We start from the raw sequence: 17,060 nt of genomic DNA, 5'->3' as shown, positions 1-17,060 counted from the left end.
CAAAAGGGAAGGGGCATCAACACATGCAGGAGCGAAGAAAAAAAAAATAAACGAAGTGAGACGCAGGCTGCGTTTCACTTCTCTTATTTTTCATGTCCTCGCTCCTGCATGTGTCTCGGTATCACCGGAAGTTGATTTGTCTGCGCCATCTTGAGTAGCGTCCCAGTGGCCTTATTTGTGCCAGAGGATCGAGGATCGAGGATCGATAACGGAGGAGCGATAATCGAGGAACTAGCAGACCATCCTCCGGTGAAATCCTCAGCCACTCGCCCCACCCCCTTACTGTGTATCGCTCACTGATTGGACGATGCAGCCCATGCACTGATCTGATGCTTCTTGACCTCTATGTTCTTGACATGAGAGCAGTTTACCAGCGGAGTGAAGAAAACACATGAACCTCACGGGAGTCACTCCTCAGTTTATACTGTGTTTTGTTTCCACTAATGTATCATTTAGTTACAAATATGTGATATATCTGAACAACAAAGTGGTAAAAAATTATTTTATTCATTTATTGCAAACATTTTCATGATCGCTTTTTTTGTTTCCGTTTTCATTTATTGTCATTTCCATTCAGTCAGTCATTAAGTATATTTAAAACAACCCACTCTCTTCAGTCTGCGTACAAATGACATGACTTTACACATTGGAAATGCGTGCAATAGATACGCAGAAGTCCGATTTTGCGTGCATATGATACGCTAACCATTCCAATTGAGATCTAATGCCGAGTTTTGCGTGCATATGATACGCCACGTTTTGTCCTTCGGGTCTTGGTAGACCGGAAGCTGTGCGGTTCATAACAACATGTTCTTACTCAATATCAAGGCACAATTATTGTTTTTATTTTAAATTGTATAATGTCTGACTTTTTTTGCCGTCTGTGAGTAAAAGAAATGGGGCTCGGAGCCTCAGAATAATGAAATCTGGATTTTTTAAAAATATTTTTTTTCTTCTAATTTGTTATTCTTTTCTGAATAACACACTGTTATTTACTCAACAATAACACACAATTATCCTTGTTTTTATTTATTCATTTAATTCTATAATCTCGGGCTTTTTAGCCGTTTCTCAGGAACTGAATTTCAAAATAAAGTCACCGGAAACAGATGTAGGCCTATAAGGGACATTTCGAGCATCATCGCGATACACAACACAAACCCACTGAACTGATTAACCAAGATCCTCAGCTAGAAGCTCGGTGATTGGATTGTTTAGCCGCAATGCATGTTAGTATATGGTGTTAATGCGATATGAAATCCGAAAAACATTTTAAAAAATAAAATAATACTTTATTCCGAGTGTGCTTGCTTTTCTCTTTGGAAGTCATTACATAACGGCATTGTAATACACGGTTCGGCTGCATTAAATATTACATATCTGCCGTAGTTCTTTATTTATAGAGCCCTGATTAGAAGACTAGACAAACAGGAAGAACTGCCGACAAAACTGAAAACGTGACATGGATCATAAATATATCAGCAATTAAACAACATCTTCCATTTCTTTTCAAACAATACGTCTCCTTGCAATATCAATACTAATTCGGCTGACTTTTATATTTGATCCAATTGGTAGATAGGTTATATTTAGACCATAACGGTGCACAGCTGATAGAAAAGGACTTGTAGTTTTTAAGGATATTACTGATTTTCTTTGAATATAAGAATGTAAATACTGAGTTGAAAGAATAGTCAGGGGATTTGGGTGATGGGAGACACATCTATGGAATCACAATTGCAATAGCTTACCATTAAATGACGGATATACCTTTCTGTCTGTGATGTTTTATAAATCAGATATTAATGTTAAAAGTAAAACATGAGAGATAGTAGGCCTATAGCAATATCCAGTAAAATTATGTAAAAACATGAATAAAACTACAAATCTTAAGATGTTATCTATACATAAGTGTCCTACACTAATAATACAAAGTTATTATTAGTATGCTGTGTGTACCCTTTGTGAACCGCCTAGTGGTTAAAGCACGCTATTGAATTATTTGTGTTGAATAATGTTATTTGATGAAAAAAATATTAAGAGTACATACTTTCATAAGGGGAAAGTAGAAGGTCAATGATAGAAATATAGAATATAAAAAATCGAGAAGATACTGTGAGTGATCTCTACAATAAAACAGTTTAGTGCTGGATGTACAAAGATATTAATATGAGGATGTGCAAAACAGAAAAATGTATTAACCTTTATTAACACATTAAAGAATACTTTAGGTTAAGGTCTTCTTTCAAATAAGAAAAAAGCTTTGGAGGTATCTATCTACAGATAAATATTAAGCCTGACAAAGTACTTAACGTCTAATATTTTGCTTTCCTGCAATGTTAACTATGTTGAAGCACTTATTTTAACTGATATTAGACACATTAATTATACTCTTATGTATGTAGATAGTATAAGAAATGTGCAGAATTTGACAGTTTAATGGTGGAGGTATACACACATATTGATAGATGTCTTGTAATGCACTGTTGAGGAACCTTTGACCTAAGTTTTTCATTCATTGCAGTCTTTAATTAACTATTAGTAGAGAATAACGAGTAATGAATATACTTTATAGAGATCTGCAGATAAATGTTTAGTCTTCTCAAGCACCAACTATCAAATGTCTCTCCTGATTGTTGGCACTTGACAATCACCTTCCCTGAATTTTACTCAGGTGTAACTAAAGTCTGCTTTAAGGGTTGTTTATATTTCACATCATTAATCAGAATCTGCAAAGTAACTAAAATAAATGTAGTGGAGTAAAAATACCAGGTTAAACTCTGAATTGTAGTGTAGTAGAACTACAAAGTAACAATGAGCTGTCATGTGGGTATATATTAATGCTGCCCATTATGGATAAAAATGATTTTCACCCATTTAGTAATTACATGTTTTAAATGTGTACACACCAATGTGTTTCCTATCGCCTAAACCGCAGGGCTGTACACAGTTTAATACTGTCAACTTCTAATTTTGGGAACAACGAAAACGTCTTTTAAAACTACAATTCCCAGTCGAGACGTGCCATAGAGAACATGTTGCGAAACACAATAGCCAGCATGTGTAGTTCTGGGGGGGCGTTCGAGTCCAGTTTTGAATAGTCTGCCGTGGTTTCGTTCCATTTCAAAGAGTTTGACGCTCGGCATAACCTTGGCGCACTGCTCTGTGATGTTTTATAAATCCCAGAGCTTGACGATTAATCACGGGGTTTGTCAACGGGACTGTAGTCCCAAACGATAACTGGGGATTATGGGTAGTGTAGTGTCTTCGGCCATCCTAAACTCTGATTCTTTTTTCGGATATCATATCGTATTAACACCATATCCCAACGTGCATTGCGGCTAAAACATCCCGAGCTTCAATCTGAGGATCTTGGGTAATCAGTTTACCGTCTACGTCTGTTTGCGGTGACTTTATTTACGGCTAAAAAGCATGCTAAAAAGCCCAAGATTATAGAATTAAACGAATAAATAAAACAAGGATAATTGTGTGTTATTGTTGAGTAAATAACAGTGTGTTATTTCAAAAAGAATAACAAATTAGAAGGAAAAAAAGATTAAAAAAAATACAGATTTCATTATTCTGAAGCTCTGAGCCCTATTTCTTTTCCTCACAGAAGGCAAAAGAAGTACGACATTATACGATTTAAAATAAAAACAATAATCGTGGCTTTGTATTGAGTAAGAACATGTTTTTATGAACCACACAGCTTTCGGCCTTCCAAGACCCGACGGACAAAACGTGGCGTATCATATGCACGCAAAACTCTGCATTAGATCTCAATGTGAATGGTTGCACATGGTTGCAACCTTTTTGACCAAAAGAGCCATTTTGCTCATTTTTCCCCAATTTTTTTTGTCTGGAGCCGCAAAACATATTTCATAGCTTGATAGCTTATAAAAACTACAGTTTTTTTCCATTTATTAGGCTATTTATTACATTATATAAAACTGTTAACCTCTAATAAGAAACAAAGAACTCCTATAAGGAGAATTAAAAATAATACACAGGCCTACTTTAAAATAAATTAAACACAGCACTTGGGGAGTCCTCTGCACATTTGAAGGAAAACAAATATAATTAAAATGGGCCCACTTTGAAATAAATAAAACATATAGCTGCACCCTAAAAAGAGTTAAAGGTAGGGTAGGTAAGAATGGAGAAACCAGCTTGAGTGCACCAGAATTTGAAAATACACAACCGGAAAAAAAATCTGCCTCTTCCTAGATGACCAATGAGGGCACGAGATAAGTTTGTGCACAGATGGAAGGCTGATAGGCAGGTAGGCCATCCAGTTATTTTAGCCGGGGCCGGCTAAAAATATTGGTCGTGCTTTTTACAGTGCTACGGCTTCCACAGATTAATTTGTTTATGTATTTATTGTCAAAGCATTTAATATATTCATTGCTATCGGGGCGTTAAGAGCACTCCATGGAATATAACAAAAAGTGTTTTCTGAAATAAATTACATACCCCATTGAATTATGACTGAAGATCGTCAGCTGTCTTCCTCTCCCGTGTTGTTCCTCGATACGTAAAGGCTGCAGCACCTTTGACAACTTCTCTCTACATATATCAAACATACCGGTAAACCAGCATCGCAGCAGAGCATATAACTCTGTCCACGCAGAATTAAATCCTGTGTTCCTCCGGTACTTTTGGAGCAGGGGGTGAGGTTATTCGCCTGCAAGAAAAGGCGCTAGCGCGGGACCGTGGCAGGATGTGACGCATATTTTAGTTCACCTAATTAAAACCGTTTTGTTTTTTATTTATGTGTCACAGTATCACCTCAAAATGCAAGATACGAAACATTTTCAACCATGCAAGAAAATATAAATAGTCCTACAAATACTTTTATTTTATTTACTTCTTATTTTTGTCTAAGCTCAAGGGAGCCAGAGCAGAGGGCTTAAAGGGCCGCATGCGGCCCTTGGGCTGCAGGTTGCCGACCCCAGGGTTAGCGTATCATATGCACCAAAATCGGACTTCTGCGTATCTATTGCACGCATTTCCAATGTGTAAAGTCGTGTCATTTGTACGCAGACTGAAGAGAGTGGGTTGATTTAAAATGTTAATTTGCTACATATCCACACAAACAAACAAAGTGTGCAATCCAATTGTAGTATAGTGCCGCGCACATATACCATCAGGACGTTACTGATGGGTTGCGGCTGCGGAGTGATACTGTGTGTATGCAAGCCCGCATCTAGGACGCATCTATGTATCATGGCTGTAGACCTGTTAAGTAATAAAGATACCTCATACAAAGGTCTACGGATACCTTATTACTCTCCATGACCTGCGGACAACTACAGTATATAGCATAAAGGACTATTACATGGTGTCAGAAGTCGGTCCAGTTCGTCACTTTGCCGGAGGTAAACAGATGAAAGTTTTGTTAGCCTAAAGCCTAGCTAACAGGTGCGGTCCCAAGAGAGCAGGAGTCGCAATTTTTTTGGAAGAAAGAAAAAAGAGAGATGGATCGATTCGAATTACCATCTCCACTGGTACTCACTGGCAACTTGGGAGAAAACTGGCGACGATGGGAACAACGCTTCCAAATCTACATGACCGCGAGTGGTGCAGACGGTAAGGACAGGAAGATTAAAGTGGCCATACTGCTGCATGCACTAGGAGAGGAGGCTCTTGAAGTTTACAACATGCTAGACATTGTACATGGTGAAGATGAAGGTGAAGAAGAAGATGAACAGACTGTTAATGATATTCTAGCAGCATTCAGAGCCTATTGTCTGCCTAAGAAGAACACAGTGTTTGAGAGACATCAGTTTTGGGCACATCCTATGTCAGGTAACACCACGATTGAGAAATATGTGACAGAGCTCAAGCAAAAGAGCAAGGATTGTGAATGTTATACCACACAAAATGACATGATCAGAGGCAAGATTGTGTTTAGTATGAATGACCAGAGACTAAAAGAGAGACTTTTAAGAGAACCTAATCTCACATTAAAAAGGGCCATAGACAATGCAGAGCTGCTGAGACGGCCAAAGTTAAAATGCTAGCTATGAATGCAGCAGCCCAGGAGATGTCTGTACTTGCAGTGCACAAGAATAGTCGACAAGGACAAAAGACACGCACACCGCCTATACAACGTACACAAGACATGGGACAAAGACATGAAACATGCAAACAATGTGGTAAATCACACCAGCCAAGTGGGTGTCCAGCATACGGAGTATCCTGCCATAATTGTGGAAAACAGAATCACTATGCAAAAATGTGTAGGTCAGCTAAAGCCCAACATCACAAGGCTACATGATGTTTCTCCGGAAATAGACACCCTACAGTATATATTGGGACAGTGAACACTGATCAGCTAAAGTCTAAAGCTGACAAGTCGTGGCATTCTAATGTAAATGTTGACTGCATGTGTGTGAAGTTTAAGTTGGACACAGAAGCAGAGGCCAACGTCCTGCCGCTGAAAGTATTCACAGCGATGACCCGAAAAGCCAGACGTGAAAGAAGAACACACCTCAAACTACAGTCTACAAAGACAGTGCTGGTGGCATATGGAGGGAAGATATTGAAACCGGAAGGGGTGATGACACTCAAATGCTCAACTCCCAAAACACAGGCAAGTCTGACATTTTATGTTTCCAGGCGCTCATCCATTCCCATATTAGGAAACGAGGCATGTGAAGAACTGCGCCTGGTGAAAAGAGTGGACATTGACTCAATAGAAGTGAAACATCCCACAACAAAAGAGGAGCTTATAGCTCAGCACCCAACTGTCTTTTAGGGTTTAGGTGAGTTTGCTGGAGAATATCACATCCACACTGACCCCAAGGCCACACCTGTCATACATGGCTGTAGGAAAATACCACTGGCAGTAATGGACAGACTGAGAGACACTCTCGATGACTTGTTACAAGCTGATGTTATTGTACAGGTAACTGAGCCTACACCATGGGTTGATAGCCTGGTGATCACAGAAAAGAAAGACAGAAAAAAGTTACGGGTTTGCTTGGATCCCAGTGACTTAAACAAAGCTATACTCAGGCAGCACTACTCCATTCCAACGACCGATAAAGTTCTGTGCAAACTAGCTGGTAAGAAACTTTTCACAGTGTTGTATGAAAAAGATGGATATTGGCAAATAAAGCTAGATAAAGAGTCATCCCTACTGTGCACATTTAACACACCATGGGGGAGATACCGCTTTAAACGTCTTCCATTTGGGATCAAGTCAGCAAGTGAGGTTTTCCAGCAACGCAACAACAACATTTTTGGGGATATCCAAGGGATCCACATCATTGCAGACGACATGATAATTGCTGCATCGTCAGAGAAAGAACACGATGAGATATTAGAGAAAGTGATAGCCAGAGCTAAGGAGGCTAATGTGAAGTTCAACAAAGACAAGATACAGTACAAGGTGAGCAGTGTCAACTACATGGGCCATACTGTCATTTCAGAGGGTGTTAAAGCAGACAACGCTAAGATCAAGGCTATCACAGGCATGCCAACACCAACTGACAAAACAGGACTACATCGATTGCTGGGCATGGTGAAATACCTAGCTCAGTACATCCCAGGTGAGGCCACCATATCAGCACCACTGAGATAGTTGTTGAGAAAAGACAGTGTGTGGCTGTGGCAGCACGAACATGATGAAGCAGTCAAAAAACTGAAAGATGCTCTCATTACAGCTCCTCTACTCAGTTATTTTGACCCAAAGAAACAGCTCATCATACAGGCAGATGCATCCAAAGATGGTTTGGGAGCATGTCTAATGCACGAGGGCCACCCAATTGCCTATGCATCAAGAGCACTAACACCAACAGAAAATAACTATGCTCAAATAGAAAAGGAACTGTTAGCAATGGTCTTCTCTGTTAAGAGGTTCCATCAGTACGTGTACGGATTGAAAGTGGATGTGCAGTCAGACCACAAACCTCTGGAAAGCATTCTGAGAAAGCCGCTTGGAGCAGCTCCTTCCAGACTCCAACGGATGCTCCTCCAGCTGCAGCGATATGACTTGAATGTCATCTACACACCAGGTAAAGACCTACTGATTGCAGACACACTCTCACGAGCTGTCACACATGATGAACATTCAACGGTTGATGACATCACAGATGAGAAAGTTGTCTATGCTCTGGAGCCAACAGATGCTTTGAGCACTGAGATACTGCAAAAGCTCAAAAGTGGAACAGCTAATGATGAAATACTACAGCTGCTGCAGGAAACACACAGACAGGGCTGGCCACGACACAGAAAATAAGTACACACTAAACTGGTTCAATACTGGCCTATCAGACATACTCTGTCAGTAATAGATGAAATCATGTTTGCAGGTGACAGGATAATCCTCCCGAGCTCAATGAGAAGTGACATGCTGAAAACATTACATGTGGCTCATCAAGGAAGGCAGCGGACAAAAGCACTTGCCAGAAGGCACTGGTACTGGCCAGGTATGTCAAGAGAGATAGAACAAATGGTCGAGAGGTGTGGGACATGTCAGCAGGCCAGAAACCAGAGGGAGCCTCTGATCTCACACAACATTCCTGAGCTTCCTTGGCTCAAAATAGGGGCTGACATCTTTGAAATAAAAGGGCAATCATTCCTATTGATGGTCGACTACCTGTCAAAATATCCTGAGGTGCTTAACATTAATGACAAGACATTACATACTGTCAATAAGAAAATGAAATCAGTCTTCTCCAGGATAGGAATACCAAAAGAGATAGTGTGTGACCATGTCCCATTCGCGAGTCAAGAAATGAGGAACTTTGCAGAATCATGGGGCATAAAACTCACTCATTCCAGCCCAGGCTATGCACAGTCCAATGGTCTGGCTGAAAGGACCGTACAAACTGTTAAGCATGTTCTTAAAAAAGCACAACTAACGAATACAGACTCTCATCTTGCCCTGCTCATCCTGAGAAACACACCTGTAACAGGCATGCAATACTCACCCGCACAAATGCTCATGGGGAGAGTGCTAAGGAGCACCTTACCGAGCTCCACCGTGGTGCTTCAGCCTGCTATGCCTAAGGATGCTCAATCGACTCTCGAGAATCTACAGAGGAGGCAGCAGCAGTGTTATGACAGAGGAACGAGGCCGCTTCCTGAGCTGCAACCAGGAAGTACTGTTCACATGGAAACTGAACAGGGTTGACGTCCAGCTTTGGTCACTGCACAGAGAGGTGAGCCACGTTCTTATGATGTTGTCACATCTTCAGGTCAGCACTACAGGCACAACAGGAGACATCTGAGGAAAACACCACACAACGCCCAAATGGACACAGAACTTGACTTACCTGAAGACAATCAACTATGCACGCCAGATGCATACACATCAGAGACTGTTGAATGTGAAATGTCATCACCGCAGAGCACAAGAAGAACCAGATGTGGCCGACTTATTCGAACACCTGAGATATACAAAGAGTTCCTACTGTAATTAGCTCAGGCTAAAGGTTGTGCTAAGACAGAGTTTATACGTTAAAATCCTTAGTCTATTTGCTAAAAAAAAAAAAAAGTAAGGTGTGTTGTTTATATACAGCATTCATGTTTATATGAGGATGTTGGAGTGTTGATATACACTGATTCTAAGTTGACATGTTAATGTTCATACAAAATATAATTTCATATATTCGTATGTTAACAAGTGAACAATGTTAATATTGAGACCGTTATAGAATGTTTACTACAGCAAATGTTATATGCAACTTTCATTGTAAGCAAGGAGGATGTAGTATATAGTGCCGCGCATATACCATCAGGACGTTACTGATGGGGTGCGGCTGCGGAGTGATACTGTGTGTATGCAAGCTCGCATCTATGTATCATGGCTGTAGACCTGTTAAGTAATAAAGATACTTCATACAAAGGTCTACGGATACCTTATTACTCTCCATGACCTGCGGTCATATAGCACAAAGGACTATTACACCAATGAATGTTAATCTAACTGGGTTTTGATAGTTAACATACTGTAGGCCTATCTCTTTGTCTTCTCTCAATTATTTTATTTATATTGTGCAATCTAATCAATATTAATCAAACTATTGTTTGTCTATACATTTTAAGAATGGCGTTTATCTTTTTTGAGAATGAGTTCTTATTTTATTTTATTTATTGGGGTCTACAACAGATGATACAAATGTTTGTGATATAGGTAAATGTGTGGCGGGGGTGTTTGTGAAAATAACGGGGACAGAGCTGCTGTCAGACGAACAGCTGTCATCACAAACGGACGTTGCTTCACGTGACGCTCCGGAGGAAAGGACGTCCCATTGCTCTTAAAACTCATTCCCCTGCTTCTCATGGTTTCCTTGCGTCTCTCCATGCTTCCCTGGTGGGGGGGACTAAACGCAGGGAAACGACGCAAGTGAGGGACGCAAGGATTTAATTGAACCAAAGTGAGATGGAGCCACAGGCAGAAGCAGCAGCGGTGAGTGGCAGAGCCATACATCTGTTTCGAAGGTAAGTTAGTTGAAAGCCGAAGTTCAATAAACTTCCCAATGCTCTATGCTGAAGTTGCAAAAACACCACGATTTTCTGATCCAATTATATCAGTTTCCCAGTTACACTGAAAATGCCCGAATAATGCACTTTGTTAGATTGATGCATAGCCAGCGAAGCCAGCAACTTAAATCTAAACAATATAAACATGTTACAAAAACATATACACATGTCTCACAAATCAAAATGAGTTCTATCAGTTCATGAGAGAAACTAGCTTCAATGAAAGCTCCTTGCACTTCTTATTTTAAGAGGTTGAAAAGTTAATTAAACATATGCTTAAAGGCATTTCAACAACGTTTGGAGTTTGTGTTATTCTACATTTTGACACCAAGATTTTCTGAATTTACTGCAAATGTATCGGTTCCAAATATCGGTTATCGGTCTCCTTGATTACTAATAATCTGTATCGGTATCACATCAGCCTTGAAAAAGCCATATCAATCGATCCCTAGTATACATACATGACACAGTAGATGTACCACCTTTAATCCCCCTACCTGCGCATGACCACTGAGGACAGATGGAGAGGTGGAGGAGTATTCAGATGTGTTGAATTGCAGAGCCCCCCCCCCCCTTCACACATTAATGATGTGTTTTGTAAACATATGCTCATCTACAACTAGCTCTGAAACCACTGACATATACAGGACTGTCTCAGAAAATTAGAATATTGTGATAAAGTTCTTTATTTTCTGTAATGCAATTAAAAAAACAAAAATGTCATACATTCTGGATTCATTACAAATCAACTGAAATATTGCAAGCCTTTTATTATTTTAATATTGCTGATTATGGCATACAGCTTAAGAAAACTCAAATATCCTATCTCTAAATATTATAATATCATGAAAAAGTATACTAGTAGGGTGTTCAACGAATCACTTGAATCGTCTAATTAACTCGAAACACCTGCAAGGGTTTCCTGAGCCTTGAAAAACACTCAGCTTGGTTCAGTAAACTAAATCACAAGTATGGGGAAGACTGCTGATCTGACTGCTGTCCAGAGGACCGTCATTGACACCCTCCATCAGGAGGGTAAGACACAAAAAGAAATTTCTCAAAGAGCAAGCTGTTCACAGAGTGCAGTTTCAAAGCACATCCACAAAAAGTCTGTTGGAAGGGGGAAATGTGGCAGGAAACGCTGCACAACCAAGAGAGATGACCGCAGCCTTAACAGCATTGTGAAGAAGAGTCGCTTCCAGAATTTGGGGGAGCTTCAAAGACAGTGGACTGAAGCTGGAGTCCAGGTATCAAAAGTCACTGTTCACAGACGTGTCCGGGAAATGGGCTACAATAGCCGTATTCCCATGGTCAAGCCACTTCTGAACTCAAGACAACGGAAGAGGCGTCTGACTTGGGCTAAGGAAAAGAAGCACTGGACAGTTGCACAGTGGTCCAAAGTCCTCTTTTCAGACGAAAGCAAGTTTTGTATTTCATTTGGAAGTCAAGGCGCCAGAGTCTGGAGAAAGGCTGGAGAGGAGCAAAATCCAAGTTGCTTGAAATCCAGTGTGAAGTTCCCACAGTCAGCGATGGTTTGGGGGAGCTATGTCAGCTGCTGGTGTTGCTCCACTGTGTTTCATCAAGCCCAGAGTAAATGCAGCTGTGTACCAAGAGATTTTAGAGCACTACATGCTTCCGTCTGCTGAAAAGCTCTATGGAGATGAGGAATTCATTTTCCAGCATGATCTGGCACCTGCCCACAGTGCCAAAACCACCAGTAACTGGTGTACTGACCATGGCATTACTGTCCTCGATTGGCCTGCAAATTCCCCTGACCTGAACCCCATAGAGAATATGTGGGGTATTGTGAAGAAGAAGCTGAAAGACACCAGACCCAACAATGCTAATGAGCTAAAGGCCGCTATTGAAGCATCCTGGGCATCCATAACACCTCAGCAATGCCACAGGCTGATTGCCTCCATGCAACGCCGCATTGATGCAGTAATCCGTGCAAAAGGATTCCCAACCAAGTACTGAGTGCATTAATGGACATTTTCAAATGTTTGATTGTGTTTTGCTGTTATAAATCTTTTTTTTTTACTTGGTCTGAGGAACTATTCTAATTTTTTGAGATAGGATTTTTGAGTTTTCTTAAGCTGTATGCCATAATCAGCAATATTAAAATAATAAAAGGCTTGCAATATTTCAGTTGATTTGTAATGAATCCAGAATGTATGACATTTTTGTTTTTTTAATTGCATTACAGAAAATAAAGAACTTTATCACAATATTCTAATTTTCTGAGACAGTCCTGTATAGCTCGGTGGCTTAACACTGCTGTAAATTAAATTATGAACCAGTGGAGTTATTCAGGTCTCTCTCTTTCTCCCCCCCCCCCCCCCCCTCTCTCTCTCTCTGGTCTCCTGTCACCTCCCAGTCCACATTGATATGCACTGTGTGTGTTTTAGTATATGAAATGCGCTGAAAAACTACATCTCAGTTACTCAGCCACGACATTCGTGTGAATAAATCCCTCCGCGCCCCCCAGCGAATAAGAGCGCTCCGCCGCAAACATCCTCACACGACGCCATCCTCCGGCAGGGACTGACAGCGGTACATGCTCAGCCCATCACATCCAGACCGTCTGCTGGGAGGAGGCGGCCGGGAATGCAGCTGCATTGCGATGCAGGGATGGAGAGTCTGAGGGAGAGGTGCGCGTGAGCGACACGGCTGAAGCACGCAGAGTGCAGGAAGCTGCTGTCTGCAGGAGGGGGAGGCTACTGTCTGCAGGACCTGCGCACACCTCTGGAAGCTGCCACCGTGCAGGGCCGAGGATCTCCGCAGCGCCGCAGCGTTTTACAGGGAAACCGTCTCCATAGGTGACTCGGAGCCCAACGCTGCCCTGGCTCGGGATCTGAGAGGGAGGGGGGACCTAACGCGGCACCCCGCCCGTCCCGCCTCATTTGGACTGCAGGGATAACGACCTAAACTGTGCTCAGATATCCCCGCGCAGAAAGCAGCGAGCAGGTGTCGGTGGCACGGCTGTCCTCTCCTCCATCCCGCACCTCTGCGCCAAAGGTAAGCTCCGCCAGCAGTGCGCCGTCAGGAATGGAGGCAGCGTGTAGGTGTCTTTCAGCAGCGATGGTGATAACCATGATGGGGATGTTGCTCAAAGGAGTCTAATCTGTCATTAAACCGCTGCAGCGTCGTCTCGTGCGTATCCTGTTCTGCTGCTGTTGTTGTGGTTTTGCACTGATGGGGACAATTGAGCGAATTTGTATGTGTCATGCATGCGTCTTGCGAAGGAGATGCATAAAAAGAAAATGACGTAGGGAATTCCCACAGTAATCCAATAGTGAGCGGTGACACCTCCATATTGGTGCTGTCCCGCACGGCCTGCATGTGCGCAGAGTGGCGGCCTCGCAGCCACAGTGATTCGGAATGATTAAAGTTGGAGACTATTGGTTATGTAACGCGATTTTGCTGACGTGATGTTGCTGTAAGAGGGGGTTACCTTCACGTCTCTCTAACTCTGAGGTGTGGAGATGCCGACGGTGCAGAGTGCTGTGTTTACATTAGGGCACACATGTAGGCTAACACACTGTCATGTATAAATAATGACATTATTTTTGTGCTACTCTGTCTTCCTTCATATGGCCTACAGTGTCTGCATAATTCTACTTTGTGTATCTTGAAGGATTGGACTGAAATCTGCAAAACGGCACATCTTTCTCAAACTGTGATACATTAGGCAAACCTGTAATCTGAGACCAACTGGAGCAAGCAGAAATAGAGTTGTGTTGGATTGTTAGAATGCAGATCATCAAAAAAAATCCTCACTTGACAGAATTTTACAAGGGGACAACCTGTCCAGATGTAGCATGATGTAAGGGGATGTAGCTGAGGAGTATCAGCGAAGCTTCTCAGTGGTAGATGTTACTGACAGAGCCGAGGGTGAGAATAAGTAAGAACATCCAAAATGCCCTCAAGGTACAAAAGGTATGCTACACCTACATATTAAACGTAATGGTTAGAGGATGAAGAAATCCTGTTTTGACACCATTTAATATGTGTTTTAGAAGTATGGCTGTACACATGAACAGACGTTCCATAGAACAAGCATGTCTGCTCATGTGCAGCATGTTTTGAAGCGGGTGACCAATGACAGGTCTCTCCCCAGTGCCACCACTCATCAAAACTCAGAACTAGAGGAGCATCAATTCATCTTCTAATCCAATAATACCTAATAAAAAACGCCTATACTATTGTAAACAAATTCATTCATATAGTCATTTTTTCTTAACATCTTTTGTAGATGCTGTTTTACCGCCTCTTACATGTTTCCTGCTTTTCTCTGTTTTATATTATACATAGTGAATGGATCTGGGGTTTTGACTGACAAAACAAGAAATGTATAGACATTAGGCTACTTTAAATCAGGGGTGGGGAACCTCCGGCCTCCTTCAAAGTCCATTAAAAGTTTAAATGGACTTTGAGAATTTGGGAGGGGCATTTCTCACTGTTTTCCCACATTTTATAGACCAAAAGATGAATCTATTAATGCATAAACTATTGCGCATTTAAATCAATAAAGAACTGAGTAGCAGCTGTACTTCGTTCCACACGATGGTGATCAGAGCAGCAGATTAAAGCAGAGTTAAGGGTCAATTTGAGAATCCATCATAAGCTCTCTTAATATGAAGAGCAGATGTCCTTTAGTTGACCTGAGGTTGACTTCAGATGAGGAGACGGTTGATGTGTTGGACTGCTGAGGAAAATTAAATGAGGATGTCCTTTTATAGTCCTTTGGGGAGGCCATGTTTACAAACTGATCTTTAATGACATCTCCTTGCTAATCTTGTTACAACTGTTAGAGCACGAGTACATAGAGTTTGGCAAGATTTAGCATTTTAAATCTCCAGCCAACTTTTCCCATGAGTAGAGTTCAGAAAACACCTGTCAGGCCTTCAATTTCACAATATGTACATTTCTGCCACTAGGCGTCTGTACAACACAGGAACAACAAATGATGGAGATTTATTGTGAAGTATACTGTGGGATCTTGCATTAGATTTTCCCGGTCAGGAGTCCCTCATTGGTCATTAATAAGGAAGTCTTTATTGGGAGCTACATTTTCCACATGTCTCTTCACCTTAAAAAACAGAAACACTGATTATGCAGTTTTGCATTAAACGTGACACTGATTTATTAAGAGTTAAAGGTGGGGTAGGTAAGTTTGAGAAACCAACACATCCTCACTCCCAGGTCGGCCTATGTTGACGTTATGCCAAGTCCCCTGTGTCAGCTTTTTCCAACGCAAGAGGGGGGGCGGCGGTGTCGGCTTTTTCCAACGCAAGGGGGGCGTCCCTTAGCGTACATTTTCAACTTTCCGGGATGTCCATAGGCTTCTATATAGCTCCCTAAATGTAAACGTATTTTTAAAAATAAAATAATACTTTATTCCGAGTTTGCTTGCTTTTTTCTTTGGAGGTCATCACATAACGGCATTGTAATACACGGTTCAGCTGCATTAAATATTACATATCTGCTGTAGTTCGCTATTTATAGAGCCCCGATGAGAAGACTTTTAGACAAACAGGAACAACTGCTGCTGAAACTGAATATGTGACGTGGATCATAAATATATCAGCAATTAAACAAAATCTTCAATTTCTCTTCACAAAATACGTCTCCTTGCAGTATCACTACTAATTCGTCTGACTTTTATATTTGATCCAATCAGTATATTGGTATATTCACACCATAACGGTGCACAGCTGATAGAAAGGGACACATGGTGGTTAAAGCACGTTATTGAAATGTATTATTTTTATTATTAGATATTAATAGGAGACACAGACAGACAAACTAATAAGGCTTTATTCAAACATCAAAGAATACTTTAGGTTAAGGTCTTATTTTGAAGATGAAAAAAGCTTTGGGGGTATAAATATTAAGCCTGACAAAGTAGTAATATATTGCTTTCCTGCAATGTTAACTACTGTATGTTTATACATATGTATTATACTCTTATAAGATGTATGTAGATAGTATAAGACATTTGCAGAATATGACAGTTTAATGGTGGAGTTATACACACATATTGATAGATGTCTTGTAATGCACTGTTGAGGAACCTGCGACCCAAGTTTTTCATCTCCGACCTTGTCAGGTATTGAACATTCAATAAATAAAGAACAAAGAATTATTAAATATAAAACACAGAATTTGTGTGATTATACTAAATGATTTACAAATAAACACCACTGCATATTTACAACTGTTACACATGCTGAAGTAACGCAAATGTTTCCAACTTGGGATCAATAAAGTATCTTATCTTAAGATGATCGATGGGTACTGCCATATTTGCAAAATGTGCCTCTGAACCTTGACAAGTGCATGTTTCAGGCTTATCAATTAACAACAGGAGGGGTCACAGACATAAGACCAGCTGTTAAATAAAGCTCTACTGACCTTGGGTGTCATGTGGATATATATTAGTGCTGCCCATTATGGGCACAAGCAATTTTCACCCATTTATTAATTATATGTTTTAAATGGGAGTGTTTCCTATCCCCTAAACCTCCAGGGATGTACACAGTTTAATACTGGCAACTTCTTAC

The 17,060-nt window shown here is 40.9% G+C and overlaps 2 protein-coding genes across 6 annotated transcripts in view; one reads left to right on the top strand and one right to left on the bottom strand.

Annotated features, from left to right (window-relative positions):
- The window catches only part of LOC307028569 (uncharacterized protein), a 77,332-nt gene that overhangs the window by 9,821 nt on the left and 50,451 nt on the right, over window positions 1-17,060 (bottom strand). The gene's annotated exons all lie outside the window — the stretch shown is intronic.
- hecw2a (HECT, C2 and WW domain containing E3 ubiquitin protein ligase 2a) overlaps window positions 12,960-17,060 on the top strand; it is an 85,993-nt gene continuing 81,892 nt past the window's right edge. For 2 of the 4 annotated variants that reach the window (XM_079663711.1, XM_079663710.1), the window contains exon 1: window positions 12,960-13,512. The gene's annotated coding sequence lies outside the window, so the exon portion shown is untranslated. The remainder of the gene's footprint in view (window positions 13,513-17,060) is intronic. The other 2 variants (XM_079663709.1, XM_079663708.1) reach the window with 1 other exon arrangement.

This window comes from Notothenia rossii, assembly GCF_949606895.1.
Source record: "Notothenia rossii genome assembly, chromosome: 2".
NCBI classification, from domain to species: Eukaryota; Metazoa; Chordata; class Actinopteri; order Perciformes; family Nototheniidae; genus Notothenia; species Notothenia rossii.
Note: the sequence above shows the minus strand (reverse complement) of the source record. Positions and strands in the feature narration are given on the sequence as shown.